Below are 10,552 nucleotides of genomic sequence, written 5' to 3'. Positions count from 1 at the left end.
TGTTATACGCAGGAGATGACTTGTTGGAACCTACTCCTGAAATCGTTGCTGCACTATATGCTGACTAACTTGGATGTCAATTTAAAAAAAGAGAGTAAGTAAAATAATTTTTTTACCTTCATCTATTCTTTTTTTTTTAATTTTTTAACGTTTATTTACTTTTTGAGAGTCAGAGAGAGACAGAGCATGAGCAGGGGAAGGACAGAGAGAGAGGGGGACGCACAGAATCCAAAGCAGGCTCCAGGCTCTGAGCTGTCAGCACGGAGCCCGATGCGGGGCTCGAACTCACGAACTGTGAGATCAGGACCTGAGCTGAAGTCAGACGCTCAACTAACTAAGCCACCCAGGCGCCCCTGCCTTCATCTATTCTTAAGCTGCCTTAAAATACTTTTAGAAAAGTCTGTTTTCTTAGTTTGAGTTTCTTCGTTGAGCTGCACAGTTATAGCAGAGCCCTGGGTCCGATTATCCGTGTTTCTCTTGATTCCATACTCTTTCTGGTGCTGACTTCGTCCTCAGGATAGCTTTCTTCATATTCATAAGATAGTTGTGCCTTGCAAGTGGGGCCGCAGGATTTTTTGTTAATTGCCAGGATAGAACATGTTCTACTTCCCATAATATTAAACGTGTCTTAAGTTTACTTCTAATTTACTCCTAAACTCAATCACTCTGTTCAGGGATTATTTCCATCACCTATCCAGTTAGGCTCGGGCTAGCGCCTATCTCTGTGTGTAGGGTGTAGTTAGCGCACTGTCTTAGTTTAGTATTCCTCCGTGGGACTGCTATTACCAGCCACCCCTGAACGAATCACTGATTGGCCTAGGCCTGAATTAGGGGCCAGCTCCTGATTGACTCACCAAGGGCAGAAGATGGAATTATCCTCTGGAGTGTAGACCAATCGGAGTCTACCCCTAGACCTGAAAGTGGGGTTGATCCATTCCAAACCACCTCAAGTGCTATACAATTGGGGATGGGTGAGATGAATGTCACAGAAGCAACTATAACGTTTGCTGCCTAGACCAAATGCCGAAAGCTTTTTATAAGTGAACAGTTATAAATAAGGAAAAGACAAATACGAAATGAGGGAGAACAAAAGATGTAATCAAGAAATTCACAAAAAAAGAAATACTAGTGATCAACATCAATAAAATATGAAAAGATATTTTATCTTACTAGTAATCAAATTATATATATATATATATATATATTTAAGTGAGATTACTTTTTCACGTATCATGTTTGCAAACTACTGTTCCTGCGTAGGGTTGGCAAGGATGTGAGAAAAATGGCATTCTCATCTATTTTCAGTCAGACTATGAATTGGCAATAAAAAAGTCTTCTGAAGGGCAGTTGCCAATTGATATAAAAAGCCTTGAAAAGAACGTACATTTTTACTTAGCATTTTAATTTTTAGGCATTTAATCTAAAAACATTACCAAAGAGTTTGCAAGCATCTGTGCACGTGTTTCTCCACAGCAACATTGTTTGTGAGAGCAAAGATTGTGAAGACACATGAAAATCCACAAAAAGCACATTATTAAGCTTTTTTACGTTCTAGACGTCGCCCGATGTCAGGGACGCTGCAATGAACGGGACACGCACGGTCCCTGCCTTCACGAGACTTGGACCCAGGACGGGATGATGTGGGAATTCTGAACCCTGTAGCGATCGTTACGAACGATGACCGATAGGTGTGTGTTGACATGGAAATATTTTCCCGAAATACTGTGCTGAAAGGAAGACTGCAATACAGCTTGCAGACTTTGATTCAACTTCTACAAAAAAAAAAAAAAAAAAAAAAAAAAAGTGTACTGATTTATGTACATACGCCCATCTAACGGTATATATTATATACATTATAAACATTCGAGGTGGAACAGTAAGCACCAAAACATTAGCAGTACATATTTCTGCGAGACGGCATTATGGGCGCTTTCTCATCTCATTGGTGACAGTTCTTGCATTTCCAGACTGTTTTGCATTGAGTATATATTGATAATCAGAAAACGTTAACAAAGCTATTTCACAGCAGAGCGATACAGCCATTACGTTAACACATGCGCGGCCGTGCCTTTGCCCTCTTACCTCTTTGCGTCTCCGGGGCCATCTTTTCTCCCAACTCCCCCCTTCTACCTTCGATGGCGGTCATCGCCTACACGTCTACTCCCGAAGGACCGGTGCTTCCTTGGGCCTCGGCGCCTTTGCGAAGTCTCCCCGCCTCGCTCGGTCTGGAAGGCGCCTGCCCACCCTTTCGCTTGTCTACCTGCTTCGGGTGTGCGAGGAGTCGCCTCGGGTGTCTTTACTTCAAAGCACCCGTCCCCTCCCTCCTTGCCTTCAGACCACGACAAACGCCTCCCCTCTTCACCACCACAGACAGCACGGTGCGGCCTGTGCGCCGCGAACCGAGTGGTCACGTAAACGGAGAGATGAATTTCCTATTACTTCCCTCCTTTTCCTGCCTGCTGTCTCTCACCAGCGGCTCATCCCTTTCTACTCTCCTCCTCGCTCACCTGGTCCCCTCGGCACGAGCCCCGTCGCTTTTTCAGAAGGGCACACGCAACGCCAATTGAGGGCTTTTGTCTCCGGCCGTTTCTTCTGCCCCCAGGAGAGCTGCAGAGTCGGTCCCTCGCTTTTTGAAGCCTTTGCCTAAATGCCCTGGATTAGTAAGGCCTTCCCTTACTGCCCTCGTCGGGGGCAGGGGGCAGGATTCCCCATTTCTCATCACCCATAACTGGCTCTCTATGCAGTAGCATTTAACTTTTTAGGTGTTTATGGTTCCCTTCCCTCTTCCTTGACTGGAACACAAGCCCCGTGAGGGCAGGGGTCTACGTCTTTTCGTTTTTGATGTGTCCTTTGCACCCACAACGGGGCCTGAAACACAGTAGGGGCTTAATTGTATCTGTTAAATGAGGAGTAACCATTAAACCACAGAATCCCTGCTTATTTTTACTGTCAAGTAAAAACAAATCCAGATTTATGTAAGAAGCAGCTTTATTCGAAAAGACCGCCGCAACAGAGAGAATGCTCTGACCACAGGTCCCGCGAGGGTCTCAGAATTGAACAGAAAACGGTGTTTCTCTTATAGGAAAGGGGGAGCAGGGGCAGGAGGAAGTTGGCGTGCGTGTGCGGGGGCCGCTGGTGGGAGCGAGCAGACGCATCACGCAAACGGGAAACGTTTCTCTGTCTTTAGCCCATTCTCAGAATGAGCTATTGAATGGGGAATTTCTGCATCTTGGTTCTTGCTTAAGCTTGGGGGTGAGCCAAAATTCAGGAGCCTGTGAGGAGAAAAGCGTGACTAAAGTTTGGTTAAGCCAGGTCAGAGGGTATGTTATGGATAATTGGGAGCACTTGGTCAGTCCCTGGTGTTGCTTAAAATAGGCCAAGACAGGGGGCGCCTGGGTGGCTCGGTCAGGTAAGTGTCCAACTCTTGGTTTTGGCTCAGGTCACGATCTCACAGTTTGGTTCGTGAGTTCAAGCCCCGCAACTGACAGTGCAGAGCATGTTTGGGATTCTCTCTCTCCCTGCTCCTCCCCTGTGCTCTCTCTCTCTCTCTCTCTCTCTCTCTCTCAAATAAATAAAACTTAAGAAAATGAATTAAAAAAATAAAACAAAACAAAATAAAATAAAATAAAATAGGCAAAGACTGTCCTAAACACTACCATGGATAGAGTTAGAGTTGCCATGAGGTCAAAGTTGCTCACAGCGGTTTTCGCGGGTGGGCTGGACACACAGTCTTGTTGGCTTTGAAGTATTACCTATATTATATGTTGAGCATTTTATCAACCAACAGCTGTTGGAAGGTCTTAGAGACAAGGCACTGGTGAGAGGTATGCCTAGGAATATAACAAAAAGAATGATTACTAAAGGCTGAATGTGGGAGTAAACCCCAAATCTGATACCAGAAGGGAGTCTACCGAGAGGAGTCGAGGACATTGGACCCAAAGTGCCCTTAGATGGTAGAGTGAGAATAGCAGTGGTGATCTGATGGTTTGTGTTTGAATAGTTTTGGTGCTAGCATAGACAATCCGAGATGTTTTGGAGAACATATGCATGGCAGTCCTTCTCACCACCGCTCACTGTATAAGTGCCCCTTTGGGAAGCCAGAATCATGTCCAGTGCCATAAGAGTTTAAAGGACCACTTGTTGAAACTTATGTAGTTCGGTGGCGATCACATTCGTGGTTTCGGTAAGGTTTCCCAGAGCAAAGCATGGAAATTATGGCAGTTTGTAAAGAAGTTCAAACTTTGAAAAGTGAGAAGACTTTGGTTTCTTAAATAATCAAGGACATAATAAAATCAACACAAAAGCATAGGGAATTACTCTGATGAGGCACAGTATTCTTGCCTCTCTTGACAGATTACTTAGAAGTCAAAGAAAAACTCTTATAATTTCCTATTAAGAGCAGATCTACAATCCAAAAACATTTTGTTATTTAACAGAGAAAAACCCAATCCCAGTTTTGTATGAGTATATTTGATATTAAATTTCCTTTTTAAAAAATGAAAAATAAGCCTGTTAATCCTTTGCCATCTTTGACCACAACACATAGAATCCCCCCTTTATCACTATTTACATCCGTTTCAATTTTATCCTACATTTTCTTCTTTTTTATTCTGGAGCAACCAGTCATTTTACCTTAGGACAAAACTATTTTTTCCCTTAATAAGAACACATCTTCTATGCTTTGCCTACAAAGTTGTTCCTATATGCTACTATTGCTACTGATAGAGTTTTACTCACAGATACTGCTTCCAACATTCATCCACAGTAACTTTAATTTTAGAGAAAGCCAGGAGGTGGAAAATTGTGAACTGTCTGTCACACACCAGTATTTTGTAGCAGATCACCAGACCTTATGAATATAGGTCTCACAATTTTTATAGCTATAATTATCTCTTGTAGTATAACGTTTCATCGAGGCAAAAATGACTATTAATAGAGCCAAACATATATAGCCTTAAAAGTATGCTTACTAATTAGCGTTTCAATATTTATCTTATGTAAAAATGATCTAGTTATTTAATAAATATTCATTAATTAATTTAGCGTAAGTCTAAGGTTTGAATTTACCAGAAGATTTTGAAAACGGTTTTCAAGCTGACATATTATAAAACATAATTCGTGGCAACATAAAGTTTGTCAGGATAATGATTTAATTTGGTTCAACACAAATTTACATTTTTAACAATCTTAAATGTTTAATAGATGTAGCGTTAGTCTATTCAATCAGTAAACCCGTGTACGTTTTAGGAAGAATATTCCAAATAGAATAAAAAAGTCTGCTTATATTTTATCTAAACTTGATAACTCAGAAGATAAAAGAGCTAATTTTATTAAACCAATAATACTAAACTAGTCTTGTTTGCCAAGATTTACTGAACTTGTGTTCACTTGAATTTTAAAAACTATAATATTACACTGTATGCTAACTAACTGGAATTTGTTTTCTTTTTTTTAATGTTTATTTATTTTTGAGAGAGACAGAGAGAGGGAGAGAGAAAATTCCAAGCAGGCCCCCTGCTGTCAGCACGGAGCCCGACCTGAAGCTCCAACTCAGGAACCACCAGATCATGACCTGAGCTGAAGGTGGACCCTTAACCGACTGAGCCACCCAGGCGCCCCAACTACCTGGAATTTAAATAAAAACTTAAAAAAATATTTGGGTTAGTTTCTATAAGACTATTTTTGAAAATCCTAGATGTTAAATTCCGTTAACTTTTGAGAATTTTAGACATATTTAATTTATAGAAGTGCTTATTTACCTCTAAGCCAATTAAAATAGAGTTCTTTAAGGCATTTTATAATCTAATATGTTAATACTATCTAGGGATAGGAAAAGAACATACATAAATACATAGACAGGCAGACACAGAGAACTAATGGCTGAACTAATGGCTTTAATTTCTAATTTTTAACTCATTGGTTACAAACAGTTGGCTCTTGCCCTTGGACACCTTTACGTTTTTATAAAAATCAGGACTACATTTCTGGCGGATGGGGCAATGGAGGACATCTGCTCATTATGAGAGCTGAAGCGCCCCCAACAATATTAGTGGAGGAGACCCTTAATTTTCTTTGGAGGCTGTGGATTAAATCTTGGGCAAGGGACTGAGGAGATATCAGGTGACCGTCTGTCTGGGTGTCTAAAGCTCATCTGAGTTGATAAAGCACTCAGCCTGTTTCTAAGTAGCTTTTTCAGCATTAGGTGTTTGCTCTCGGGGTCCCGAAGCCGCTTAATAACTTCCAACAGGGAGAGGGGGGCCTAGAGTTTAAGTGACTATAAGATGTTGAAGGGCCCAAGTGGGATGGAAAAAGTTTGGCAGAAGTGGATAGAGGGATAGAGGAGGTAGGAGTGTTAAAGGGGGAGAGACAGATCGAAGGATTCAGGGAGATGAAGGGAAGTTTGAAGGTCATGAAAAGGAGGAAGGAGGATGGGGGGGCAGGTGATAGAAGGGATAGGTAATTGATGAGCCAGCATGGGGAGATCCCATGTTTCCCAAAGAGGCCACCGAAATTCTAAATTCTCTGTAGTAAAATCTTGCTACTTTTGAAGGTATTGAACTGAATTAATGCCATAATGATGGAGCATATAGTCCAGCAGGGAAAGTAGAGTGAGAGTTACCCACGATATTAGTTCATTAGACCAGAGATAAGCCCTTAAAGAAGCCAGGAAAGAGTTCTGCTTGATTACTCCCCTGTATCATCCCTGTCGGAAGGGCCAAAGAAATTCCCTCCTCCAATTCCCAAGGAAAAACAAAGGAGTCATCATACAGAAGAGTAGGGAAGTTTCCTTCTCAAGAGTCAGGGAACGACTGCCCACTCAAAGTGCCAAAGAAAGATTCCTATGCCCAAAGAATCAAAGTAACTCCTTACTGTGCTGTAATAGACATGATGCCCAGAGCACTGGTGTGAGAACTGAATTTACCAAAAGATTCCCGAATTCACGAACAAGAGCCGAGTTCGAAGAAATTGCAAGGTGCCGTTAGGTATCTGGGCAGGTACGACAGGGTTCTGTAAGTGAAGTCCAATCTTGAGTTGCCTCACGACACTTTAAATCTGTCAATAAAACAGATCCAGGGGTAGGTAAAGAAAGAATTTATTTGAAAAGACTGTTGCAATAGAGAGAATGCTCCGACCGCAAGATCCACAGGCATCTCAAAATCGAACAGGAAAAGGCTTTTTTTTTTTTTTTTTTTTTTTAAATAAGGAGCGGTGAGCAGGGCTAGCAGGAACTATGACAGGGATGGGAAGCTGTGGGGGTGAATGGGCAGCATGATCTGGGGCGGGGGGTGGTTAGTAGGAATGTTTCTCTCGACAGCAAGGAATGAGCTGCATCTCAGTGCCTGCTTAGGCTCGAGCGTGAGCCCAAATGTAGGGGTCTGTGGAGAGGAGGGAAGTTACCAAACCAACGGGTTACTAAGGAGCAGTTGTGTGAGTACTTGGTCATTACCATTCTGAAAACTCCCTCAATTCCCACCTTGCCTCTCTCTTCAAGTTGGTATTGCCCAGTGTCCTGAAGAATGGTTTAAAATATCATACTTTAGAAAGTCAAAGCGTCAGGGACATCTGGGTGGCTCAGTCGGTTAACCGTCTGACTTCAGGCTAAGCTTCCGACTTGGGCTCAGGTCATGATCTCATAGCTCATGGGTTCGAGCCCCACGTGGGGGGGGGGGGGGGGGGGGCTCTGTGCTGACAGCTCGGAGCCCGGAGCAGCTTTGGATTCTGTGTCTCCCTCTCTCTCTGCCCCTTCCCTGCTCATGCTCTGTGTGCGTGTGTGTGTGTGTGTCTCAAAAATAAATAAACATTTTTTAAAAATTAAAAAAAAAAGTCAAAGCGTCAGAGTAGCCACGTTTCCAGTGTAACCATGTCGTCGGCTTCTCAAACTTCTGTTCCCTGGTCAAACTAAATGAGATCCTAGCCTTTGAGCGTGTCCCAGATATGTTTATCCAGAGCTATTTCTGCCCCCATCTTAGCATAATCATTATTAGCAGATTTAATGAAATCGGTATTTCACAGCTGTTTCCCTGAGATCATCTCAACTCCCTACGCAGACCCCGTCACTAAAATTTCCGGTGAAATTCTAACCACCTCCCAGCCAGAAGATGAAATCATGGTGTTCCAGACTTTTCCCTGGGGTTCAGATGGCCCCTGGTCCACATGTGACCACCGCAGCCACTATCCCCCCAGGAAATGGCTCCTGGGAAGTCCCTTTGTTTCCTGCTAGATCCCATATTTGTAAAGAACTGGACACACGTCGGGATACGGAGTAAGACACAAGTGGGTAAAACGGTGTTGCTAGCTAGTTAGGAACACCATTTCTAACCATACAGGCAGGGGGGATTTTTTTTCTCTCCCGAGGGAACCAGAGTCGGGAGCCACCCTTGTCTACCTGCTTCGGGACCCTTCGGCATGCCTTCTTCGTCTTCGTAACCACGGTCCTGTCTGAAGTCTTTCCTCGGGGCCCTGAGAACACTGTACTGGACGCGCTAACTTTTATCAGCTCCCAGGCCCTTGGCCTTTGCCTGGTGCTAGAGAACTACATCACCCAGAATGCTCTCCTCCGTAAGCCGCGGCGCCACTGGCCAATGAAGAGGCCGGAGAGGGTCGTCTGCGTGCATTACGCGCCCTCTCGGGGCGGGACTTCTGGCTCTGTCCTCGCCGTGGTTATCTTACCCGTTCCCGGCCCGGGATCCCCGAGTCACACCGGAGGTGACGGAAGAGAAGACGTCCCCGCGGCACTGAGCCGGGCCTGAGGCTCGGCGGCGTCGCCGCCCGGTGTCACCCCGCCGCCGGGGCGGGCTGGGGCCCGCGGAGCTCGGGTCCCCGCCCGGGTCTCCTGGCCTCACTCCGCCAGCAGGCCCCGATGGCGGCGGCTGCGCTGTCGGACCCGGCGCAGGGGTGCAGTCGTTCCCAGGTGCTCACCCGCCCGACGCCACCTCCCTATCCTAAAGCTCCGAATGAGGGCGCCTGCCTTGGTCACTGAAGGCCGGGCGGCTGTGTCCAACACGGTGGGGTGCTCTGAGTGGGGTCCCCATTTCCGACAGCCAGTGGGAGAACGTGGAGGGGGAGTTGCAGGCAGAAGGACGAGCACGTGCAAAAGCTTGGACGTGCGACTGGGGCGGGAGCCCTCGGGATACCTCGAGGGAAGCCGAGCGCCCCTGCGGTGTCCGCGGGCAATGGAACCTGGGGGGCGGAGTCACACCCGGGAAGGCACCTGACCGGCGGGGACCTTCCTTCCTGGGCCGCCACAAGCCACGGAGAGTGGGGACGCAAGAGGGACAGGATCTGCGCTAGGATTTTAAGTTTCCCCAAAGTTGCTCGGGGGGTGGGAGAGGGGCGATGAAGGTGGAGGCAGGGAGACCGATGAGACTGCCGCAGTAGAGTCCAGGAGCGTCAGGACGGGGTCCAGACTCGGGTGAAGGCAAAGCACCCTGAGTCCAGATAGAGCTTAGGGACAGAGAGTCCTCTGCCTGCTGCATCAGGCTGTGAAGGAAGGTAGGGAGTGAAGGACCACCCTAAGTTTTTTGGTTTCTTTTTTCTTCTTCTTCTTCTTCTTCTTCTTCTTCTTCTTCTTCTTCTTCTTCTTCTTCTTCCTCCTCTTCTCCTTCTTTTCTGAACATCTGGGAGAATGAGGATGAAGAAATTGGGTGGAGGGAGCAGGCTGTAGGGGGGAAGGTCAGAAGTTGCATTTTGGACCCGGTGAATCTGAAGATGTTCCAGAAGTGGGGGGGCGGGGGGGCGCGGGGATGGGGTGTGGGGGGAAAGAGAGAAAAAGAGATGGATAGATGGACAGGCAAGTCTGCAGTTCCAGGAGGGGTCTACACTGGGGATGTTTAAAGGGGTTTTAGGTCTGGACCAGGACATAACCTGGGGAGAGGATTTAGGAGAGGGAAGCTTAAGGTGGTTGCTTGAGATGGCCCGAAGTGAGAGACGGAAATGCTGGAGGGTAGGCGCAGGGGGTGGGCACCCCTGAGGCTTCGAGAACCCCACTGGGTGCTGGCTGTTATCTGAGGGAGAGGAAGCCAGGGATAAGGGGTAGGGGGTAAAGAGCCAGGCAGGCATAGAGATCCAGCTGCGGGGAGGTGTATATTCACTGCCTTGTGGGCTCAGCAGGACCTTGTGTCTAATCCTGGTGAGCCAGGAAGAGTCAGCTAGGCCAGTGGAACAGCCTAGGCCAGACCAGGGCAAGGGTGCATCAGCCACTCTGCTCTTCAAGCCCCTCCACAGGAGGGTTGGTCCGGCACCGGCATTCTAATGGACGTGTCCCCTAGCAGGTTCTCCTTCGGGGGACCACGCAGCACCCAGGCTGCATTGCCGAAAGAACTAGCATCCCACTGGCCTGCTTAGACCCCCCGCCCCCTGAATTGATGAGTGGATGAATGAAAGAAATGATGGCTTCTTTAAACATTTCCCTAAATAGAAGCACACGACAGAAGCTTAAAACTTACAGATTTAACTAGTTCACTTCACACAAGTTCTTACTAGTGGTTTGAAAAGTTCCTGTACCTCTAAGCATTGGATTAAAGTCAAAAGTCTTAACTGTCACATTCTCTTA

At 46.2% G+C, this 10,552-nt stretch overlaps 1 long non-coding RNA gene across 2 annotated transcripts; it reads right to left on the bottom strand.

Annotated features, from left to right (window-relative positions):
- Positions 1-2,970: 2,970 nt before the first annotated feature.
- Positions 2,971-8,656, bottom strand: LOC109250489 (uncharacterized). Of its 2 annotated transcripts, none has more exons than XR_008418377.1 (3): positions 8,387-8,656; positions 6,871-7,053; positions 2,971-3,272 (listed from the first exon to the last, which is right to left on the bottom strand). It is a non-coding gene; the product is annotated as an uncharacterized LOC109250489 (long non-coding RNA). The 2 variants fall into 2 exon arrangements; XR_008418376.1 differs by having other exon boundaries at positions 6,923-7,053; positions 8,387-8,649.
- Positions 8,657-10,552: the final 1,896 nt, after the last annotated feature.

This window comes from Panthera pardus, unplaced genomic scaffold (genome assembly GCF_024362965.1).
Source record: "Panthera pardus isolate Hobbes unplaced genomic scaffold, ASM2436296v1 HiC_scaffold_27, whole genome shotgun sequence".
NCBI lineage: Eukaryota > Metazoa > Chordata > Mammalia > Carnivora > Felidae > Panthera > Panthera pardus.
The sequence above is the reverse complement of the archived record's forward strand: the minus strand, read 5'-3'. Positions and strand labels throughout refer to the sequence as shown.